Source organism: Ambystoma mexicanum, chromosome 4p (genome assembly GCF_040938575.1).
Source record: "Ambystoma mexicanum isolate Mex_15411 chromosome 4p, UKY_AmexF1_1, whole genome shotgun sequence".
In the NCBI taxonomy this organism is placed as follows: domain Eukaryota; kingdom Metazoa; phylum Chordata; class Amphibia; order Caudata; family Ambystomatidae; genus Ambystoma; species Ambystoma mexicanum.
In genome coordinates, this window is record NC_090927.1 from 444,731,515 (window position 1) to 444,757,569 (window position 26,055).

Here is a 26,055-nt window from a genome sequence, read left to right on the forward strand (position 1 = left end):
GAGGAGGCAAAGGAATATTTCCCGGTACGACCACTTGCACTGGAACAGGTGGTGCAGTTGGGGCTGAAGCTTGTGGATTACCCAGAGGCAAAGGAACCTGACCAGCTTGAGACTGTAATAGTTGGCAGGCTAGTTCCTAAATTCTATCCCTGTTTGCCACTAACTCCTTAGAGCATTGGTTTCAGAACAAGCTGCATGAACTTCAGCTCTCAATTCCCACAACAATTAGACCAGCTGATCAACCTCTGGTGTCCCGGCAGAGTATGGTTCAGCACGGCTTCGCGTTCTGTAACACTTACCTTGACTCTACGGGGTCACTCACAATTGGAACTACGTGGTACAGCTCTTCAATTGGTGATGTTTGCTACCCTTTCTTCAACTTCCTCTAATAAGGACTCCCTATATAAAAACACAAAAGAATCCTTAGGGTTTGGAAGTACTCCAACCTAGCATTCAACAAGAATTTTCGTACTACCGTTAGAATGCAAGCACTCTCTTTTACTTAATCATCTTTACCTTATTTATTTTTTGGGCAAGCTCTCCATCCTGCATCTGTGCAGGGGCTCTTGTTCTGCAGATTGGAATTCCTGGTAAGTTTTCTAGGGGCAAGGAGGGAGAGAGCTACTCAAGGTTGTTCTTAGGTATTGCAGGAGGGCATCCAATGACTGGCACTAACAGGGAATGCCACAGAAAATGTATGAAGAGGAAATTCCCCAAAAGATAACCCCTTATCTAATGGTTAGGGTAATTGCAGAAGATATTCTGACTTAGGAGGTGCGGGATAAATTACAAAAGTTATGTTGTGAAAATGAGGAAACAACTAAAACCATAGCAAGCTACGCAGTGAATGAATTGGGGAATGGTGACACCCTGACATAACCCTGTTCAGCCCCACGGGTAATGAGGACAGAATATCAATGCAGTAACAGTAAGAATGCCTGAAGCATGAGTGAGACTGCTGGCGCAATGCGCGCTTACACGCGTTTCAACAATGAAACAATTCACTTCAGAAAATGTACTCGCAACATGAGGAGCATGAACGACTCCGTTCACCGTGCGCACTTCAAAATAGCAAAACGGCAATCAACTTGCAACAATATAACAACCATGAAATAAACGTTACTTTCACTTCAGACAAATTTTGAGGAAAACAAATACTTGCGGAAGGACGCTGCTGACTGGAATCGAGTGAAAGGATGAAAGCGGCTAACTGCGACTGGGAGGCGGGAACTGACAGGAATAATTACGTGTAAATGACAGGCTGTAAATATGGAATGAAGTACTATGGAGAGTAAATGGAATTACTATGTAACTAGTGGCACTAAACACCGGGTGACTAGAACTGTAAACAGGACAGCGGTAAGCATTGCTGAAGACAGATTCACCGGAAGCAGGGAACAATCGAGGGGAGGGGTTTAAATAGGAGCAGAATAACAACAACTAGACTACACTGCACACAACCCAGAATAAACTAGGGGGCCATGTTTGGGAGTCAGGAAGTAACTACCTATGCCTTCCCAATGCTCTGAGTTGCTTTCCCATTATCCAAGAATGGTAAACAGCAGACCAACTCTTTTTGAAGGCAAATTGAGGAATTTTATCCGTGATCATGACATCCTTCCGAGGTCAATAAATGAGTACCAACTTCGGTTGGATGATTATTTTATATAAGTATGTTCTCTGTACAGTGCTTTGGCAAAAGCGCTATAAAATTCAAGAAATCATTACACAAATCCCCCAGAACAGAACACTCATCATGTTGTATTTGCCCCCAAATGCCAGTAGAAAATGTCATGCAACAGTAAGAAAACATTGCTTTACTGGCTGCACAAAGTCCCCCGCCCCCCCCGCCTATGTAAGAACACTTATCATAGTGACTTTGACCTTAACACCACTAAAACAATGCCATGCCATAGTAGAGAAACATGCCCCCCCATGTAAGAACACTCACAAAGCTGGCTTTATCCTTAATGCGAGTACAAAATGCAATGCCACAGTGGGACCCAGCCAGCACCATTGCAATACCCTTCCCCTACTGCAACCCCTCATTCACAGAATAGCACTCAATATCACCTGGCCTAGTAAGATCATTGTATTTGTCTTCCCTCTGTTCCCCCTCCCTTGCCTCGTCGCGCCTTGAATCACTTGTGTATAGGCACGTTATAAATTCCATATCATATCATCATATCGAAGAAAGGAAGGGAGAAGAGCCTGCAATCTATCCTGACCTAGCCTTTGCCCAGCAAAATGATCCAGCTCTCGCTAAAGCTTTTCTACAAGGAGAAAGCTTAAATAAGGGAAGCCCCTTTTTCTTCTTAAAACAAGGATTGCTTTACAGAAGAGCGACATCTACGGAAGGTTTAGTAAAAACACAGTTCGTAATACCCAAGAACCACTGAAAGGCTGTGCTGGAAATTGCACATTCCCATTTTACCGTGAGGGGGGCGGCATTTAGGAAAATCTAAGACCCAGCCACATATTAGTGGGAAATGTTACTTGCCAGATATCCACACCGATATAAAGACCTTCATCCAGACGTGCGAAATATGTCAAAAGACCAGCACGCACATCCCATTACCTGCCCCTCTGAACCCGTTACCAATCATAGAAGTCCCCTTTTCAAGAGTAGGGATGGACATAATTGGACCTCTAGAGACATCCAGACTAGGCAACAAATATATCCTTGTTAATGTTAATGTTAAAGGACACTTGTACCGTGCACTATCACCACCGAAGTGGTCCCCTGGCGCTCTGGCGGCTCTGAAAAAGGGGAGGAGAGGGGGTGTGTTAGTGGGAATATGCTGGAAAGGTGCAAGAGAGCAGTGATGTGCTGTTGGCAGCCTCAGCCCGGTGGGTCCGTTGGCTGGGCTTGGGGTGTTTTATGGTCCGTAGTCGTCATGTGCTGTTGTGCAAGTCTTATGACTGTGGACTATGTGACCCGATATCCCGAAACATTCCCAGTGCAAAATAATACCACACAGCCGATCCTTAAACACCTTCTACCATATTTCTCCAGGGTCGGCTTTCAGACAAGGGTTTGAATTTTATGAGTAAGCTTATGGCAGAAGTCAAAGAGCTACTCCACATTACCACCTTGCGAACTTCTGTGTACCATCCCCAAACCGATAGCTTGGTAGAAAGATTCAACAATACTGTGAAGCAAATTTTACGCAAATTGGTAGATGAGGATGGGATAGGATGGGACCAAATGATCCCATGGGCACTATTTGCAGTGAGAAAAACCCCTCAGGCCTTCACAGGTTTCTCTCCTTTTGAACTGTTCTATGGTAGAGAGCCTAGAGATGTCCTGGGCATTCTCTGGGAAACCTGGTACGAACGAGAAGAGGCCCCCATTCCCATCTCGAAAACCGCCACCAGAATGTGGGAACATATGAAATTGGTTCGAGATCTAGTTTCTACTCATATGGAAAAGGCCCAGAGCCAACAAAAATCCACTCACGGCAAAAATGTGAGTTTAAGCTCATTCTCCATAGGACATAAAGTACTGGCCCTCTTACCCACCTCAGAAAACAAACTGTTCTCTTAAGTGGCACTGGCCCTCTGAGGTAGTAGAATGAATGGGAACCTATAGCCCAACCGGACAGGAAACAGAAGGTCCATTTGTATCACGTAAATCTCTTGAAAGAGTGGAAAGAGAACCCATCAGCCACCCATGCCAAAGTACTAGCCTGTCTGGTTCCTGAAGAGATAGATAACTTTGATTTAATTCCTTCCGAGCTATCTATCCAACAACAAGAAGATCTAAAGGATGTAGTTACCTCATTTCCTGACATATTCACAGAAAATCCAGGATGAGTAAAAGGTACATATCACTTTGTTAGAACACCTAAGGGTAAAGTGGTCCATTTAAAACTGTATAGACTTCCAGAAGCCTTTAAACAGATAGTGATTAAGGAAGTCAACAAAATGTTGAAAGTCAATATTATCGAGCCATCTTCAAGTCCATGGTCCTCTCCTATCGTGTTAATCACTAAACCTGACTGTTCCTGGAGATTCTGCATAGCTTTCCGTCAAGTTAATACCATTTCGGACTTCAATGCCTATCCCATGCCACGCACCGATGACCTAATTGATAAACTCGTAGTAACCACCTTTCTATCTACCCTAGAGTTAACCAAAGGGTACTGGCAAGTTCCCGGTTATGGGCCAGATGAAGAAAAGACTGTGTTTTCAACACAGTGTCATGATCTCTGCTTCCAAAAGGTCAGGGTTTTCCCAACTCCCTTGGAAGCAGATCCATAACCCAGGTTCCGAGTGCCAACCAGTCCCAATTGGGACCTTTTGGACCCAGTCCTGGCGCCAGTGGCACCAGGCTCATAAATATGCCCAGTCCCAGTGCTGGAAGCGCCGGGCTCATAATGCTTGGGTGGACTTACCTGCAGCAGACCATGCTGCTTACTTGCCTGCCAGTTGAGTCTCTGATCCTCTTCTGTTTGGAACTACTTTTCCTGTTGGGTGGGGCAGGAGCCACTCCCTAGATTCAGAACACTGGAACACTTCTGGAAAGCAGGAACTCTTTTCTTATCTAGGCGTGGCTGTGGAAGGAGACACCTAAGCACTACAGGAGGCTATTTAAACCACACCCGATGGATGAATCTTGCTTTGCGTTATTCTGCATCCTCAGCAGCAGAACGCTCATCGTGTCTTCTGCATCTGATCCTGGGCCTAAGGAAAAAGGCTTACCATTCTGAATCCAGTCTTCAGCAACACCTATAAAGACAAAAAAGAACAGGTTAGCATTACGGTCTTCAGTGACAGCTCTTCACTTACCTGGTCCATCGGCTGTCACCAACGCCTCGCGCTGCATTCCGGCATCTGAAAGACAAAGGCTTACCTACTCTTCGTGCGCTCCGGAGGTCTTCACACTGCATTCCGGCATCTGAAAGACAAAAGCTTACCAACTCTTCGCACGCTCCGGAGGCCTTCGGCGCTGCATCCCGCATCTGAAAGACAAAACAAGGTGCGTTTAAAGACATTGGGGAACTTTAATACTCACGTGCCATTACTCCTTTCCACATCTAACCCAGTGGGTATTCCGGCACCCTGCAGCCGCCCCGAACTTGTACCTGCAAAATAAAAAGACAGTTAGAGCGCATCGTGAAGCAGGCAACAAGCGCTTACTTACGTGCTTCCAGGCGCTTCTATTCATCACACGGGCTCCATCTTCAACTCACTTCAGCCCGCCATCCGCCATCGCCGGAACCCTGCAAAACAAGAGACATCATTACTAAAGACTTTAAAGACATTAGAATTACTCGAAACTTACCGTTCGTGCAGTAAACGACGGACAGCAGTCCTTTGAAGTCAAGAGGCCTGCTCCCCTTATCCAGTGAAGAAACTGGTTACAGCACCCTGCCTCGAGGCAGATGGAGAGCACGGCGTTCACTTACCTAAGGTGAGAGCGTTAACCTTTGGGGTTCTACAGGAGAAGAGAAAGGGAAGAAGAGAGAGACATTCAATAACCCAGTTCATTAATCCCACATTTTCTATCTGCAGACATCTTACCCTTCGAGCCAGACATACAGTGCACAGAGGTCCAGCCCAAAGAGCCAGCCGTGTGCTACACATCACCTTTGAAGATACGGTATACGCCCAGTCAAGACCGGCGCCTCTACGGGAATCAGGTGAGCGTTACAGAACGCAAAGCCTACCACAAAACTCCCGTCCAGGCGCTATGGAAACCTCGGATACCGACCAGCTAGCCCAGTTACTTGGGGAACTAAGGGCAGAAGTGCATGCAGCCCGTCAGGAAACGAACACTCTAAGAAGGGAACTGATTATTTCCAAGGAGCGAACAGATGATCTCGCTAGACAATTGCTACAGTCACAAGCCGGACAGACCCCATTACCCGCATCTGGGGGAAATCTTCCTTCTACATCCTCTATGAATCCAGTGCAGATCAACCTACCTGGGAATGTACCTCTGGCTCCGCCCGAACGATTTTCTGGTGACCCAAAGAGGTTTGCAGTATTTATCAATCAGTGCCGGTTGCATTTCTTATGCCGGCCAGCAGCCTTTCCAACTGATCAAGCTAAAGTAGCTTTCGTGCTTTCGTACCTTAGTGGCAATGCGGCAGACTGGTCGATCCCTCTAGTAAATCAAGATGATCCGGTCCTCCATGATTTTCAAGCTTTTCAGCTCAGTATGGAAAAACTGTTCGCAAGACATTCACAGGGGCAGGCCTTGGACAATGAGCTTCTTTCGTTGCGACAAGGTAATCAAGACCTTTTGGCTTATATTGCGTCTTTCAACAGACTGATAGTGGAAACTCACTGGCCTGAGGACAAAAGGATTACGCTGTTTTATAGAGGTCTACGCGGAGAGCTCAAAGATGTGTTAGCCCAAGTAGTGAATCCCCCACAAGATTGTTCGGACTATATAGACTTAGTCGTTCAAATAGATCACAGACTGCAGAACAGGAAGGCCGATCGTTCCAAGTTTGATGCTCGAGTATTTTCCAAACCGCCAACTCCTTCCAAAGGAGTAGACTCCGGGGAACCCATGCAAATAGGGGGTCTGAAAGGTCCTCTAACACAAAAGGAGCGGGAAAGGAGAAAACAGTTGCAATTATGCCTCTATTGCGTAAACTTAGGGCACTTTCTTCGAGACTGTCCGGTGAAACCTGCCAAGAAGGCAGTAGGAGCTGCAGTTACCAAAGTTACAAACTCTGAGCAGGGAAATGACCTCGCCCGACAAGAATAGAGGTCCTCTTGCCGAGCGTGAAAACCAGTTCCGTGACCTCGCATTTCGTGATACCTATGGTCCTCATTAGCCCTGATAATCCGGATCGATTACATGCAATTGAAGCTTACGTCGACAGCGGTGCCATCGGCAATTATGTGGATCATGAAATGGTTTTGAGGATGAATCTACCAAGATGTTTTCCGGAAGGATCAGGCTAACTCTCTACCTCCTCATAGGTCTTATGACTGCCAGATCGACCTGATACCTGGATCTACTCCTCCTTGTAGTAGAATTTATGCCCTCACCGAGCCTGAGAACCTTCACCTTCGACAATACCTGGATCAATACCTGGCAAATGGGTTTATTCGTCCTTCCAAGTCCCCTGCTTCTTCAGCTTTGTTGTTCGTTCCAAAAAAGGAAGGAGACCTTAGAACTTGTATAGATTATCGCTCCCTGAACCAGATCACTGTTAAGAATAGATATCCGTTACCTTTGATCCCTGAACTCCTGGACCAAGTCAGAAAAGCATGCATATATACAAAGCTGGATCTTAGAGGAGCTTACCACTTGATACGAGTAAAAGAGGGCGATGAATGGAAGACGGCCTTCCGCACCAAGTATGGGCTATTTGAATATCAGGTCATGCCCTTCGGACTTTGTAATGCCCCGGCCACCTTTCAATATTTTATGAACGATGTCCTCAGAGAGCTCATAGATGTGTGTGTTGTTGTTTACATTGACGACATCCTCGTTTATTCTTCATCGGAATCTGAACATCGGAAACACGTGAAAATGGTCCTCGAAAGATTGCGTCAACACAAACTTTTCGCTAAGTTAGAAAAATGTGTTTTCAACGTGACTGAAGTTGAATTCTTGGGATTCATATTATCACCTGGCGGAGTGCATATGGATTCAAAGAAGGTCGATGCAGTTCTCAAATGGCCATCACCATCCTCCGTAAAAGGTGTGCAAAGCATGTTAGGCTTCGCTAACTTTTACCGCAGGTTTATCCCCGAATTCTCTCGAATAGTCCAGCCCATCACTGCCTTGTTAAAGAAAAACAAACGTTTTGAATGGTCTACCGAGGCGGAACAAGCTTTCCAGGATTTGAAGACTAAATTTATCTCTGCACCAATCTTAAAACACCCTCGCCCCAAACCCCCCTACATCGTGGAAACTGATGCTTCAAGCCTTGCCATGGGGGCAGTTCTATCACAAAAGGACCCGGTAACCAATCAGTTGCATCCCGTGGCATTTTGGTCCCGCAAATTCTCGCCTCCTGAAATCAATTACACAATTACTGACAAGGAACTTCTGGCTATCAAGTCTGCCTTTAAGGCTTGGCGGCATTATCTGCTGGGGGCCCGACACACCGTTACTGTGATTACGGATCACCGAAACCTGCAATATTTGAAAACCGCAAAAGCCCAATCCTCTAGACAACTCCGTTGGGCATTATTCTTTGCCGAGTTTGACTTCATAATTACCTATCGACCTGGTACAAAAAACGGTAAAGCTGATGCCCTTTCTCGGATGGGAGTGGAAGAACACTTGATCAACCCTAAACCTGTACCAATCATTCCCGAACAAAGAATTCTGGGTGTAATCGCCACAGAATCCATAGAGGAAGTTAAGGATAAAGCGAGGCAACTTGTAACTCCAGCAGACATACAGAATTGGCATCTGCAGGGAAAGGACTTTGCAGTAAAGGACAACTTATTGTATTTCCAAGAACGATTATACTTACCCAGCACAGATTTACAGAAAAAAGTAATCTCTTGTTATCATGATTCTTTAATGGAAGGACATCCCGGTATGGCCAAGACCTCAGAAAAGATCAAGCGCTACTTCTGGTGGCCGTCTTGGAAAAAAGATATCAGAGACTTTATAATGTCCTGTGGAGTATGCGCCCAAAACAAGAGTCAAAAGGAAAGACCAGCAGGCCTCTTACGCCCTATTGACATCCCACCTCGCCCTTGGCATACGCTTTCTATGGACTTCATCACCGATCTACCTCCATGCTCCGGATACAATACGATTCTAGTAATCGTGGACTTATTCTCCAAGATGGCGCATTTCATTCCGCTCAAAGGCTTGCCAACAGCAGCAACTCTGGCCCGAGAATTTCTCGAAAACATCGTCCGACTGCACGGTTTTCCTTCGGTTCTAATTTCGGATCGAGGTAGTCAATTTATTTCTCATTTTTGGCGAAGTTGCTGTCGGTCGGCTCAAATTGATGTGAGACTATCGACCAGTCACCACCCCCAGACCGACGGACAAACTGAGAGGACCAATCAAACTCTGGAACAGTATTTACGCTGCATGCTGCAACAAACTGAAAAAACTTGGAAAGACATCCTTTGGATAGCCGAATATGCCTACAATAACTCTGTCCATTCGGGAACTGGGAAAACCCCGTTTTTTCTTTTGTACGGCAGTCACCCTCGAACCTCGGAGTTGGATCCCCTCCAAGATCTTGAAACACCAGCAGTAGACTACCTGCATTCTACAATCACCCAAGCCTTTAAGGAAGCTGTTTCTCACCTTCAAAGGGCTAAAGAACAATACAAGAAAGGAGCAGATCAACATCGGAAGGAAGCCCCTCAATATCAAGTAGGGGATCAAGTCTGGTTATCCACCAAATATCTACCTCTAAAAGGGCCACGCACATTCAACCCAAGATACCTTGGTCCCTATTCCATCACTACCATAGTAAACCCAGTAGCGGTCAAGTTGGACTTGGCCCCGCACATGAAGATACATCCGGTCTTCCATGTCTCTCTATTAAAACCCGTGCAACCTCAAACCCGACTAACCAAATCTCCAAAACCTATCCTAGTTGATGGAGAACTCGAGTTTGAAGTCAAAAGCATTCTGGACTCCAAGATCTCCAAATCTAAACTATTCTACCTAATTGACTGGAAAGGCTACGGCCCCCAAGAGAGATCCTGGGAACCTGCTGAATATGTCCACGCTCCTCGCCTAATCAAAAGATTTCACCGAACATTTCCTGACAAGCCAAAATCCCCGGAGAAGCCCGGTTTGGGAGGGGCCTTGATGGGGGGTACTGTCATGATCTCTGATTCCAAAAGGTCAGGGTTTTCCCAACTCCCTTGGAAGCAGATCCATAACCCAGGTTCCGAGTGCCAACCAGTCCCAATTGGGACCTTTTGGACCCAGTCCTGGCGCCAGTGGCACCAGGCTCATAAATATGCCCAGTCCCAGCGCTGGAAGCGCCGGGCTCATAATGCTTGGGTGGACTTACCTGCAGCAGACCATGCTGCTTACTTGCCTGCCAGTTGAGTCTCTGATCCTCTTCTGTTTGGAACTACTTTTCCTGTTGGGTGGGGCAGGAGCCACTCCCTAGATTCAGAACACTGGAACTCTTCTGGAAAGCAGGAACTCTTTTCTTACCTAGTCGTGGCTGTGGAAGGAGACACCTAAGTACTACAGGAGGCTATTTAAACCACACCTGATGGATGAATCTTGCTTTGCGTTATTCTGCATCCTCAGCAGCAGAACGCTCATCGTGTCTTCTGCATCTGATCCTGGGCCTAAGGAAAAAGGCTTACCATTCTGAATCCAGTCTTCAGCAACACCTATAAAAACAAGAAAGAACAGGTTAGCATTACGGTCTTCAGTGACAGCTCTTCACTTACCTGGTCCATCGGCTGTCACCAACGCCTCGCGCTGCATTCCGGCATCTGAAAGACAAAGGCTTACCTACTCTTCGTGCGCTCCGGAGGTCTTCACACTGCATTCCGGCATCTGAAAGACAAAAGCTTACCAACTCTTCGCACGCTCCGGAGGCCTTCGGCGCTGCATCCCGCATCTGAAAGACAAAACAAGGTGCGTTTAAAGACATTGGGGAACTTTAATACTCACGTGCCATTACTCCTTTCCACATCTAACCCAGTGGGTATTCCGGCACCCTGCAGCCGCCCCGAACTTGTACCTGCAAAATAAAAAGACAGTTAGAGCGCATCGTGAAGCAGGCAACAAGCGCTTACTTACGTGCTTCCAGGCGCTTCTATTCATCACACGGATCCATCTTCAACTCACTTCAGCCCGCCATCCGCCATCGCCGGAACCCTGCAAAACAAGAGACATCATTACTAAAGACTTTAAAGACATTAAAATTACTCGAAACTTACCGTTCGTGCAGTAAACGACGGACAGCAGTCCTCTGAAGTCAAGAGGCCTGCTCCCCTTATCCAGTGAAGAAACTGGTTACAGCACCCTGCCTCGAGGCAGATGGAGAGCACGGCGTTCACTTACCTAAGGTGAGAGCGTTAACCTTTGGGGTTCTACAGGAGAAGAGAAAGGGAAGAAGAGAGAGACATTCAATAACCCAGTTCATTAATCCCACATTTTCTATCTGCAGACATCTTACCCTTCGAGCCAGACATACAGTGCACAGAGGTCCAGCCCAAAGAGCCAGCCGTGTGTTACACATCACCTTTGAAGATACGGTATACGCCCAGTCAAGACCGGCGCCTCTACGGGAATCAGGTGAGCGTTACACACAGCTAGGACTGTTCCAATTCAAAGGGCCTCATTAGGACCCTGGCAGTAGCCGTGCTCTGGAAAAAAAACATTCCCATTCGAGCCCCTTAAGGGCTCAATGGGAATGGGGAGGATGATAACAATGGGCCTGTTAATGACGGGCCCATTGCTAGCATCCTGGACTGCTAGCGGGACCCGCTCAGGACGCCTGGTGTGAATAGGGAAGCCCTTAATGAACAGTGCCGTTCCCGTACCGGCACCATTCATTACGTGGCCACCTGCCTCCTAATGAGGTCCAAGGTCCTTCTTTTTGTTCTTACACAACGCACGAGCCACTTTCCAATGCCTCATGGATCAAATCCTACAACCCTATTCCGATTTCTGTGGAGCTTATATTGACAATATCGTAATTTATAGTAAGACTGGAGGACCATCTCTTCCATGTTTATACCATCATGAAAGTCCTCAGACTGGCCTGACTGCTAACCCAGATAATGGTAGATTGGTCCAGTCAGCCGTAAAGTACCTCTGCTTCATTGTAGGGAATGGGAATGTACAGCCTCAACATGGGAACGTTAAAGCCATCTTAGATACACCAACACCCAAGACTAAAAGAGATCTTAGAGCTTTGCTTGGGTTAATAGGATATTACTGTAGTTTTATCTCCAACAATATGGATAAAACAGCCAGCTAACAGATAAACTCAAGATGCCGAACCATGGAAACTTCATTGGAATGACGAGGATGATGTATGCTATAATATTTTGAAACAGACTCTGTGCCAGAACCCAATCCTGAAGGTAGCCGACTTCTCTAAAGAGTTTGTATTACAGACAGATGCCTCCCTTACAGGGTTAGGAGCAGTCCTGTCCCAGGTTTGTGATAGATTGGAACACCCCATATTATTTGCTAGTCGCAAGGTGTTCCCACGTGAAAAGAATTACTCCGTGTTGGAACTATAGGCCCTGGCCACAAGTGGGCCATTATCCATCTTAAATACTACCTATTAGGATGAAAGTTCGCACTCGTTACAGATCACGCACCCCTATTTTGGATTAGGCAACGCAAAGACTCCAACCCTCGGGTCATGCGATGGTTTTTAGACCTACAACCCTATTGTTTCACTGTGGAACACGGAAAAGGAAAAGACCAAGTAAATGTAGATTTTATTTCCCGGTTCCCCTATGAAACATATGTGGCTACATTGCATGGAGGAAGAGTATGTGAGAAACCTGACGGCGTCTCCCTGACTAGCCCCCAGGGATCTGTCATCCAGTTGGCCAGGACACGACCATCGCTATTGCATCCAGTTCCTGGGGGTGGACCCGTGCGGCAGTATCACCTGGGTGGGAGGTCCTTCGGGAGTGGAAGTAGGACACCAACGGGTGACACGCAGTACCCCTTCCTTATAACCACTTTTCCCCATCCTACCCTGTAGGATAGTCAGAAACTCTACCCCCCAACTCCCTTTTCCGACACAAACACTTTCTTACATCACGAAAAACAACGGACTAACACTACAGCCGTTTACCTGACATGTTCCAAAACAAGGGTCAGGCAAAGTCAGGCAATTGATAATAACCACACACACCTGACAGTCCTTTCCCCTGCCCCACAAGGATAAAGGGTGGAGCACGGGAGCACACTACGAGCAAGGCAGACCACACGACAAGTCAGCTATTCCAGGATGGCAGTTCAAGAGGAGAAGGAAGGTGGACAGAACCGAAAAGACTACAAGGAGAGAAGTGCCCTTGACCTTTCCGACTCAGACCTGTGAAGCCTCTGTGAAGCCTCTGTGAAAGGAATCGTAAGACTGGGAATAACAGCCAGCATATGGTATATCAGATGTCAACAGTGCACACAGCTCTCCTACACTGATAACCAAGGCAGGGAGAGACACTCGCTACCATGGTATCATCCTTGACTCCAGAGACAAGAAATGGCAAGCAGTTCATCACAGCCGGTGAGTCAGAGGGAGAACCAATAGTAAAGCAAACTATGTTGAACGAAGATTGCAAATGGCAACATAAAATGAAATGAAAAAGATAGATTGTGTGTGTTGTAGAACTGTTAAAACCGCAGGGAAAGACCAGCTGCAGAGTGGTCCGGCAGCATGTGGGCGCTCAATCGAAATGTTCTGCTTGGTCCCCTTTTGTTAAAACTACAAATACTAGAGGGCCATAGGAGGGACCGTCGTAAGAGGTCAAAGTAGACATCCAAGGGTTGAGTAAAACCCCTTGTACAGTCGAAAGTCTTTGACCCACAACCAATGGCTATGTGAACCCGACAGAGGGATGCCAGGAGGAAAGCTAAGAGAAGTAAATCCTGCATTATGATAAAACTGAATGAACTGTATGCCTGGCAAGTGTGAACCCGGCTGAGGGATGCCTACAAAACGGGGTGATGCATGATAAGCCTGGGAGCATTGTGTTGACAAAGAGTGAACCGGGCGGAGGGATGTCCATAGTGAAATATTGTTTAAAAGGACATTAAGACTCGTGAATGCAACAGGCAAAATCTTTTGAGTAAAAAGCCGTAGTGAACCCGAGGGAGGCTAACATTCGCAAAGGGTCTGAGCCTGGAAGAGACATATTGTAAAGAGACTTAACCACCGCAGATCCTGATATCGGTGAGAAGAACAATAGCCTTGTGCTGGAAAAGCCCAGTTGTATGCTGTGCTCAATAGGCCCACCTTGTCCCCTGATAAAAACATGGGGAAGGGAGATTTCGCTATACCATCCTGGTTATCATTTTTGTGAACACTTCTTTCTTTTCTTGTGAACACTATCCCACACTGTTTTTGTAAATTAGCTGTAAGGACTGGCAATAGGTCTTTTAGTATAGGCCCTTTTATTTGACAAGACGCCACTAGGAATGCCTTATTATTTTTTGATAGTCAAAGCTTGCTCCCATCTCAGATTTAGGTTTAGATTAGGCGTTTTTCTCACCTATTTATACAGTTTAAAAAAGCACCATTGAACTGTGATCACTTGTTTCTGTCTTTACTGTTACCACCGCCTAACTTGTAGTATGGTGGTGCGATAATCTGGCTGTAACCAAGTTACCACTCCATTACTGTCGATTTATACAGCACTGCTCTACTCATAATGAGCCCCATTATGTGGTAGGTCAGACATAGGAGACAGACACAATGACATAGTGGAACCAACCTTTATTGACAAACTGAAAGAAAAACCTCCTCTATGCCATATCATTAACATGTGTCCCCTATACTAAAAAAATAAAATGCTAAATACTGGCCTTTCACTAACCTAATGGTAAGGAACTAAAGATGATAGAAAAGAATCCTAAGCTTCTGCTTAGTTTAGGGTTGCTTCACCCAAGGAATTTTTCAGTGGCTGATTTCTGACCCCACCTAATGATATTTAAAGTCTCTCAGAGTTTGAGCGAATGGGTTTTCCCCAAGGTGAAAGTAAAATGTCTTTCAAAGTTCAAAGAAAGGGTTGTGATTTCGACAAAAGGGAAATATCTTTAAACGTTCTCTCAAAACAGTGTCTTGTTTTGTTTTCTATCCCACCTCCAGGAATAAGACAACTTTACCTAGAGTGTTCAATATTCCCAAGTCCAATTATACTTGCTCCTGAACCCTCCTGGACTCTTTTGTGGGCTGTCCTCAGATCTCCAGTGAGCTTCTTAAGCCCAATTCGGGTTCTCTCTTCTTCAACACAGGATGGACCCCCTTTCAGCCTGGATGGTCTATGGGCATCTTTCTCTCTTTATGGTTCTCGGGTTTGTTCACCTCTCTGTGGGTTACTCGTTAGATTAGCCTTCCTGGGCTTCAGGCTCCTCAAAGCCTGTCGATATTTAGGTTAGCCCCTTGCAGGGTTTGTCCTTCTCTGGCCCTCTCAGTCTCTTGGTGCATCCCTCACAGGCTATGGGCTTCTCTAGCCCTGTCTGTGCTTCCAATTTATTGGCCCCTTCCTAGGGTGCTTCTTCGGTTCTCCCCTTCTGGGTTACATGCTTCTCCAGCCTTATGAGTGCTGCGGTTTTGAGGGACCCTCCCGGGGTGATTCTTCAGTTCACCCCTTCAGCGCTGTGGGCTTCTCAAGAAAGAAAGAAAGGAAGAAAAACTGTTGTGAACACCAACAATATAGATCATGGCATGGTGAAGACATTATCGGAAAGATTCCTATTACAATTATATCCAACTTCGAAAGTGCTTGTTCCCACATACTTATGTTATATACCACAACAGTTCAGTATAAATGTACATCTCTAGATTGGTTATGGATTCCAAGAGTACACAAACTGTAGACCTTGCCACCAAAATTCCATACTTAAATTACTTCATTAATTAAATTAATTTCCTTTTCTTCTCATTATTAAGTATTCTTTGTAAAGACTACCTTCCTGCTGTCTTTTCTGCCAATTACTTTTTAAACAGATTTCTTCAAAAGTAGCTTCTTGATTCCAGCCTATGAAAGTTATTTCACAATCTAAATTAAATATGAAGGAAAATTGAACTTACATGTCTATCCCGACTTATCAAAAATATATAAAACTGTCCATTCTCTGAATAAAAAAGAAATCTTACCTATTATTACTTGTACAAACACTGCTTCTAGACATTATGGCAGTTTCTGTATCAATTCTTAATTGACATGTTTCCATATCTCAAATTCAACAAACAAATACACCACTAGCAAAACATGATTTTGTATATTTACTTTTCCATCAATAATTGCAAATGTGTTAGTGTTTTAATTAGATTCTTCCCACCATCTCTAAAATCGCCAATCATTACTTTCTCTATCCCCTGCTTGGATTGGCAGTTCCTTTATTACTAAGCCAGGACTGTTGGTTTATACCATTGAAATCCACATATTATTTCAATGTTCAATGACTGCTCAGCTTAAGTGTTTTCATTAATTTGGCTTCTCCCCAAAAATGAATACAACTCATCGTTTGCGTTGAGTCCTCGAAGAGTACTCAGGAAAAGAAAAATGTATCTTGCTTCCTGTTGTCTAAGTTGTTTTTCTAGATCAGCTCATCTTTTTTTCGCATGATCCTTTTAACCCATCAGAACCAAATCTTCTACCTATTGGTATCCTTATGTTCGATGTTATGATATTATATGATATGATAGGTTATTTAAAATGCGCTTAATTCTCAGAGGTTTCTAAGCACGGACCCGGGGGAGCATGTTGCCCCTGAGCTATTCTCCTGTCTGTGCTATTCTATTGTCTGTGCCTTGCTATACATAATTCTTGGTTTTGCACCTATAAATTGAAGCAATTCTTTGTCTAAAACATGTTCCCAGTGTTTCCTCAATCATTTATAAATCACATTTTAGAGGGCAACTTGGAGGTTGGTTCCAAATAATCCCATTGCAGCCAATATAAATCACTATCATTTTAGATGGATACAAAAAGCACAAACGGGACCATTTCAGGAGTTAGTAAGGAAGGTGTTTAAGTTACTCCCTGGAAAGGAAGGGAGAATGCAGTGTGTCCTCGCTTCCATCAAAATGTGGCAACAGGTGCAGATCAGAAACCAAGTCTCCCAACTTAAATGGGCCTTGTCTATAGTTGCCCTGGTTAGTTCCCATGTATCCAACAAATAGGTCAGACTGTGAAATGAGGGGAAGGAGGGTGTTGTTTCTGTCGGGCATTCATTGTCCCCAAAGGGGGGGCCACCCCCAGTGGAATTGTGCTTGCTCTGTCCCATAGGGAGGGGTTTGCGTAGTGGGCTCCCCTCCCTAGACTGAAAGGGAGTGGATCCCCCTGGGGAAAGGAGACAAGCTCCCTGGATTCATCACGTATGGCACAACATTGTAAAAAAGTATACTGCAGCGCCTACATTTTTGGGTAGCATTGTTTCAAAGCACACACAAAGTATTTCTAAACTATTTAATAATGATGTTACAACTTTAATGCATTTATGTGTGGGTTCCAGCCTGCATGTGTTTTCGGGCTGAAAACATATTATTCCCTTGTAACAGGTACAATGTTAAACCCCTCCACCCCTTTCCTTCCACGTTATGCCTGAATTTACAGGGGCATTGAAAGAGAAGGAAATGCACGGGTCTGCATGGTTCTTAATAAATATTAATTGTCCCACTATATAATTTGTTGCGCAAATATCCGGTTCATAACTATGGCCTCCCCAGGCTGCAGAAAGGCACACTATATCTCGGATAACAATATGCCATGACTCACACTGTGGTCCAAGTGACTCCACACAGTGGCTTAAGGTGCTGACTACCTATACTTTTAATGAATCAACTTTTACATAAGCTATTCTGCATTAAAGTGGCACTAAAGACCCATTCGATTTCAAATTTTGTTTTTCAAGACATAGGGCCTCATCACGAGTTTGGCTGTAAACCTTAAATCCGGCGGTAGCGCTGTTACCGCCGGATTTAAGGGTCCGCCAAATCAGGGCATCGGCGGATTTCTCCCCAGCTCTGAGCTGGGGGGAAATCCGCTGTAAATTTGCACTCATACCACCGGCGGGAAGAGCGCCAAATTTCCCCATTGAGCCCAATGGGGAATGGGGCATTCCCGAATGGGCTCAATGGGGAATTCCAAATCCGCCAAACCAGTCATCCGGCGCTAATAGCACCGGTGGGTTTGGCGGTAGGGCAGATAGCGACAGCGCTATTAGCGCCAGCGCTACCGCCCAACTCGTGATGAGGCCCATAGACTGGACCTTAAATAAACCACGTCTTACTTTGTTTTCAATGTAAATGAAGGAACACATGGCATAGAAATATTAGCACATGTGCTCCTCTTTTCAAATTGCATTCCCCACATCTCCTTTACCTTTGTCCTCTCAGGTATTACCCTGATTATTCTATGGACAGTTTGGGGTTGATTTGAGTTCTGATTTACCTTTAGAATGTAGCATCTTCTTTTCAGGCACCAGCTGGTAAGTCAGTCTGGGAATCATTTCTTCAGCAAAACGTAATTTCAAGAGTCCATTTGCAAACCCATTTCCAAACACAGTATTCCTTCTATGGGCTGATCTCCTATATGCATGGGGTCAGTCTTTTCAAAAGGTCTCAGCTCCACAGGTCAAGTTGGTTCCTTAATCTTCATCTCCTCATAATCCATGATCACAACCCTCTCTCCCAGAGTGTGTATGCAATTCTGATAGCTCTTTTACTCCACCCATGCCTTGTCACAGAGGTGTGGTTTCTTAGCAATGACTAGGAAATATTGTAGGGAAAACTGCTCTTGATGAAGTTATGCTAATTGTTTTTGGCATAACTGTTTACTAACATATGGCAAAATATCAAAATATATTTTCAGATTATGCAAGTTGGTACGAAAAATTTAAAGACCTAGATGGACATTGTGTGATGAAATTTAACCATTTTACAGGTTTTTGCCATTTTTGGGCAAGTCAAAATATGGTGGCCCCTAATTTTTATTACGTATTCTGATAGACACTACCTTTAGTGATTGCACATTTAATGGGATTTTTCTCCTTCATGTTAAATGAGTTTTCTGTTGTGAAGTTCTGACATTTTCCATCGGTTAGCAGTAGTGGTACACCGCCTAAATGCTCCCTTTGGTATGCCATCCATGCATATGCCAAAGCATGCATTTCTGTCTGCCTACAGAAATTCTATACATTTCACTTTTAAGAATTATAAGGGGATGTGCGTTATGAAGTTGAGTAGTAAATTACTGGAGATGTATGCAGATAAGTTGCCGTGCCCCAGGCAGGATACAGCTGTGTTCCATTGAGATGGAGTGCTATACATACCAGAGAGTCCCTTTTAGGCTTTGAATTTCAAGCCTACAGCACTATCCCTGTTGGAAAAGAGGCAGGGTAATGGCACAAAACAGCAGCTAGATTCAAAGTGCAAACCTACAACGCTATGAAAGATGCAAGGTAGTGGTACAAAACAGTAGCTATATTCAAAATGCAGCAAGACCCAAAATAACAGGCCTATGGCACTATCCCTGTGGAATAAGATGCAAAGAAGTGGCACAGAACAGTAGCTAGATACAAATACAGTTCGATTCAAAATACCGGCCTACGGCACTATTTGTGTGGAAAGAATGCAAATTAGTGGCTCAGAGCGGTAGTCGAAAAGTTGCTCCCGCCGTATTCATGACATTAAAGCACACGCAGATTTCTTAGTACTTCGTAAGGGCTTTCTATCTAAACATGGCAGTGAGCAAACTGTGGAGTCTTACAGGAGTCTTTTAATCCTGACAGTGAGCAAGAGGCAGTGATTTCTAATAAATGACAGAATCTATGCACAGCACGTCTCTGCCAGGAAGGCCTTTTTCACCAATTCCCTTTGTTTTGGACCTAATTTTTGATGTCAAATCTTCCACAATGGCTTACTGTGTATTTAGACATAACACTGTATTTCTGGTAGTCAATATCTCTCCTAGCAGAGTATTACTGATGGGCATTAGTTGTGTTCTGCTTGGATATTTCAGACTTACTAAATTGTGCTACCACACAATTACCTCTCATACAACCAGGGCGCCAAATGTGCAAATTCTTTCTGAGGGGATACAATGACTAATGAATCTGAGGTACTGTGTCGTATTAAAATGATTCATGGGGTCAATTTAATGTCTCTCTGTGAAGCAGATAATTATAAGGTGGCTAAAAAAATGTATCTTGCCCTCTGTGAGGAGCCAGGGACAAGACACGGACAAAGAGGATACATGTTTATAGGTAAAAACTTTGATTTAAATGATAAAGGGTTAGAAAATGCCTCACTATCCCTAATCTACGAGGAATTCCCCTACCTCAAACAAAAGCTAATGAGTCTGTCAATGTCAAGATGTCCAAATAAAGTAAGTCATGTGTCCGTAATCCTGTTCTGGCCCTCACACTCTAAACAACTGTAAAGTGAAAGGGGTAATATTCTGTGCCTTCTTAAAGTATTCAAAAGTGGTTGAAGTTCAACACAAACGTTCAAAATCCAACAAAAGGTTTTCTTCATGGACAAAATTCACAGTTCTAGTAAGAACCTTCTTTCCTGGGTTCTTTGCATTCAACATCCAATTTCAAAAGGAACCTCCAAGTTTCCAAGAAGACTGCTCCCTCCATTCAGAGAGTTAACGTAGTTTGCTGGACTTCTTCTCAGGACCTTTCCTTTCCGCCCTTTGTCCAGAGTTTACAATTCACATTTGAATATGTTATTGCTTTTATTTAACTTCTTCTTTCATCACTTCACAGTTCATATATTGCTTTTCCTTTTAACAGTGTATTCACTATTTCATACACCTTTGAATAGCTACCGGCTTCCCTTGATTCTCGTTACTTTCCCTTCAGTTTGCCTGTAAGTAATGGTATCGGTAGGCCGAAAACCAGGGACCCTTTCACTTTCCCTGGGCTTACCGGTTGCCTTCATCGTTGTTTCTTCTTTTTTGGCTCTGTTGAATTGGCTCTGTGTGCGACCGGAAAAGCGGACCCTTGCCCCGTACTCGCTTCTTCAGTGTGTGGTTCTCACAGCAGTTCCCTACTATGCGGTAAACCGCCAGCACCTCCTTCTCGTCTTCCCAAAGTTGCAATGGCTTCTCTGATATTTTTGCCCTAGGGTGTCTTTCTTCTGTGTGGTATTCAGCAGCATTCCTGAGTGGCAGGCAGACCCGTGTATGCAGCTCTCTCCACTCCTTCTCCTTCCTGTGACTGCCTGGACTTCCTCAAGCTGAGTTCGGGTTGTAATTAAACTACCTGACTCGGCTATTTCTTCTTCAAAAACTAGACCCGTTGCACTTGATACTCAGTCCCAGCAATCATCACTACTCTGCCTTTCTTCCTCATGTCAGGGGCCATGGCTTTTCCTTTTGCATGGTATTGAGGAATTAAAGGCTCAGCTTTATTGGGAGTAGTCTTTACTATTCCTAGTCTCTTCCTCGTATCAGTGGTTATGGGTCTTCCTCTGAAATGGTATTGGGAAAATTAATACTGAGTTTCACTACTTCCCTACTCCTGTTTTCTTCCTCATGTCAGTGGCTAGCATGTGATTCCTATTGGTATCCTGTGAAAAAATTAAAGCAGATCCACTAAAAGGTTCGGGAGGGGTATCACAATATACCATTAGAGTTTGGTGAATCGAGGAACCATCCCTAAAAGGAAAAGGGGGGTATGTGGTTTTCTCTAACGATACCGCACCATTTCTCCACAGTATACATCCCCCCAGGTGGTCCTCCCGCATATAGCCACCTGAGGTTTAGGATCAGGTAGTGGCTGCCGTCCCCTGGCCACACAGGAGGAAGCTGCATCAGGGAAAGTAGTGATGATATCGCCAGATTCAGCACACCTCACTAAGCGACCAAGTTGGCTATCTTTTGTTTGGTTTTGGTATTTTTTTTAGTCCTGTACCTAACATACTACATTGTACAGAAGTAAATCTATTGATCATTTTATATTTGCTCAAATAATTTTGGCTTGAATTGTTCTGCTGGACTATCCCCAAGAAAATGTAGATTTGCTAGTTAGGGTTAGGGAATATTGGTGGGGTGGGGATGTAAGGGCAGTGGCATCGGCTCCCCCCCTACTTTCTTTCACACAAAAAATGTAAACAAAAAGATTAGAGAAAAAACATATCTGAGCCCAGAAAAAATGATGAATAGACGATTAAGCCATTATACCAATGTATATCGGAAACATAATTTAAAAATAACTACAAGCTTGGCTTTCTTGACAAAGTCTATGAGGGACCCACACCTGAAAAGTGATTCGTTAATTTTCCGGACTTTCTGTTTATTAGTAACACTATTTTATTTTACATATCTTATATGATTTTTGCAAGGCAATGCCACCGCCCACCACCCCCATTCTGAAAATTATTCCAGCACCATTGCATTTTTGCATGAAGACGTGTGACCATGTTATGTCGGGTGATAAGCCTGCTGTTATGGGCCAGCTGGCGTGGTGACCTCAATCAGTAGAAGGCATGCTAATAGTTTGGTTTCCCCTGGGTTGTCTAGCAGCCTGGGTGGTTTAGGGTGGCCATATATGGGGTGGATTGGTGCATGCAGTGTAGGACAGCTTCACATGTCCCATAGCGACTTGGTAGACTATGTCACCTTCAAATAATTGTCATGTGTGCTTGGCTAGCTATAGCACTCTTGCAACTGAAGAAGTAGGCTATGGGCCCCATGGTACAGCTAACTTTTGCCCTGGTGCAGCCACCCTAGATGTGACATGGTCCTGCTGTAGTCAATATGTGGCTGGAAACTGGATCCTTGTCGCTAAATTGTTGTATAATGACACCCCGGCAGTGCTCCAGAGAAGTGGGAGTATTTTACTCCCTATTTTGTAATGATGGGAGTAAAATTCTTTTATAGGGAGTACAAATGTAAGTCCGATTTCCAATGAGAGTATTTTATTAGTGAGAAAAAATATGTTTTAACTGAAAAACAGAAATGTTTTTGTAATATGTATTTCTTTGCACCTAGTTATACATGCACATTAAAAGATACATGGTTACTTCTCCCAATCATGCAGTTAAAATAGTAGTTTCTTCCTGTGGCACTACATGCACTACTGGTCCAAACATATCCATGAAGCTGTAAGGGTGAAAGCAGGGGCACAAGATTCTACATGTCTTTTTCCTATTTTTGTTGGGAGTATTTGTACTCCCTGTTTTAATTTTTTTGAAGTATTTGCCAATTTTTAGGGAGTAAAAGTGTCTGATACTACTAGTTCCCAGTAACTAACCTTAACAAAATCTCTTCATGGAGGCTTTGTATTCCAGAATACTGTGAAGGATGATGGGTTCCAAGTTCGGCTGCATCTAATGTGCTTGTAATTTGGGTAAGGAAAGCGGTCTGCAAAAATGTATGGCAGATAGTGGCATATTCTTTGTGGGGTAGGAGACAGCAGAAGAGTAGGACTAGGGGTAATGAATATCATCAGTTGGGGCAAACGTTGTAATGAGAGCAGTGCCCTTTCATTCTTGGGCATTGTTTAGTCTTTAATTTTAGCTACTAAGTGGCACTGAAAGGACTTCCTATAAACCAAGATTATTGTCATGGGAAGTGAGAATAAGAGAGGTATGAGGTGCAAAGAAAGAAACAGCATGTGAGTGCTAGTGAGCTATTTAACCACCCATTCACTGTTAGTCCCTGTGGTCATTCCTACTCACAACACATCCTCTTGGAATTTCTTTGAGCTACCTCTATCAAGCAGTTATATCAATCTTTGTGTGATATAGAGTCTGCCAGTGTTCCTTCCTACTAAGCAGATGTATTAATTATATCTGTAAATGTGATACTGATATAATACATTTGTCTTAATCAAGTGTGCCTTCAGCCACTTCATTTAAAAGCAGTATGCGTGTCCATGTATCTGTTTCAGCTTGTCGATGGGTATCAGATGGGCATTTTCCAGGCACTGCTATCAAATGTCTAGCTAGTCAAACCATTTCTCAGCTTTTGCCACCTTATTACCGGTAATACATAATGGCAGCGTCTGGAAAATGCCTATCCCATACAGGGGCGGAGCCAGCCACAACATTTTTTGGGGGACTGGATGGCAGTTTTGAAAGCTGTTAGTGAGTGGGGTCATTAAATCTATTTTGCTGTTGATCCCCCAAGAGCCCAGTAGGGTGAGTGGATATTACGCCTTCCTTTGGCCCATTAGATGCATCTTTCACCCCCAACTCACCAGAGGCATATCAAGGATGGTATCAGGTAATATTATTCCCATATATATGGTTGCCGTAAATAATATCGCCGGGAAAAGGTTGCGGCAATATTATATGGGTGACCATATATATGGGGAAAGGGGCAAAAAAAAAAATGAAAAAAAAGAAATAAAACAAATAAAGTTTTTTTTTTTTTTATGTTCCATGCAATAATGTCGCCACAAAAAACGGCCATTTTTCGGCGATATTTTTGCATGGCGAGATTTTTGTGTTAACATTATTACATGGAACCTCAAGGATTATATAACAAGTGGGGTCTTGAGCTAATGTAGAAGGGCTCACCCTAAGGGGGCCCTGAATAGGGAACTGGGCTTGTTCTGCCCCTTACCAAATCTGTAGGAACTACCAAGCGTAGCGAGGGAGAGCAAACCAACCCAGATGGGTTCAGAGGGGTTCTTTCCCAGTTAAAAATGTTTGTTTATTCCAGTACCCCGCAAGTGTAAAAAACATTTTCCTACTGATTGTGCCCAAACAGGTCCGTTCTGGTGCTCCTATATTATGCCAGTATTCCCACATCAGAAAATACTCATGTTTGCTTTGCCTCTGATGCCAGTAATGATACTATAACAAAACATGTTCATGATGGTTCTGCCAATATATGCTGTATACCCAAGTTAGAACATGCTCTTGTTGGCTTTGCCTTAATGCCAGTTAAAAAAAAGCCATGCACAATAAGAAAACCTGCCTTTGCTGGTTAGCTGATACAATAGCTGAGCGGGTTGAGCCCTTGCTGTTGCAATCTGGGTGTGCTCTACATGTCATAGGTTCAAATCCCAGCAAGGCCCACTCAACCTTTCATCCTTCTGAGGTCAATAAATGAGTAACAACTTCGGTTGGGTGATCATTTTATATAACTATGTTCTCTGTACAGTGGTTTGGCGAAAGCGCTATAAAGTAAAAGACATCATTACACAAATCACCCAGAATAGAACACTCATCATGTTGTATTTGCCCCCTAATGCCAGTAGAAAATGTCATGCAATAGTAAGAAAACATTGCTTTACGGGCTGCACAAAATGCCCCCACCCCCAGCCTATGTAAGAACACTTATCATGTTGACTTTGACCTTAACACCACTAAAACAATGCCATGCCACTGGTTGTTTATCATATGACTTTTTGCAATGCCTTATGAAAAAAAACAAGTGCTATAAAATGTGGTTGCTTATATTCATTGCAGAGTTTAGGGTATTTCTGCCCCTGTAGTGAAAATCAAAAGTTGGCACCCATGAACCCACAGTTTAATTTTCTAGTAACTGCTATCAGAACAACAGAAGCATTTATTTGTGATTAAACAGTTTGACAAACATATAACCTCTTTATAACTATAACCTGTGATAAAACACAACGTGGCACACAAATTACAAAGTATGTGTGGAAGTCTGACAAAAAAAAACATTTCAAAGAAAACAAACTAGTGAATGCAAGCAGTATTTTTCAGCTTGAAAATTACTTCTGTTTTTCTATGGAAGTGTAAAATGCACATTTGGAAAACAAGTGCGCCCTGCATGCAGAAAGCCTGCTTTCAACAGTGATGCCCCCTCCCAGTTATATTCATGGCCCATTGATTGCTGTGGTGTCCTTTTCCATCCAGACGAAAAAAAACAGGCTGAGCGAATAGAGTCTTCAGACACACGAGTGACGGCTGCAGAAAGGAGCACAGAGCAGATTAGACCATCGAACCCCAGCTTCCCTCTGCAAAGCTGGGGGATCGGTATAGCCTGGTCAGGGCTGAGGTCAGCCAGGTCCCGAGATCCGGCGAGACATCTGATGCCAGATCTCGGACCCGGCAAGAGCCGGCCCATTGACCAGCGCGATATGTTTATATCTGTACACACACACACACACACACACACACACACGCGCGCACAGGCACAGGTAAGCGCACACAGACACACACCCACACACCCATACAGCTTCTGTCATTCACACAAGCACCCAGAACATTCACAGTGCATTCTCATTCACCAGCACACTCGCACCCATGTACAGCATTCACAATGCATTTCGACACCCCCTCACATACAAACATGCACTTAAACACACCTTCACATGCATACATACATACATGCATACAATCCACACAAACAAAAAAACTTTTTTTTCTTTCCTGTTTCTCTACCCTCTCAAGCCCTTCCCTGTCTACACCTCTGCATCTCACAGGCTATTTAGTTAAACAAAGGAAAGTGAAT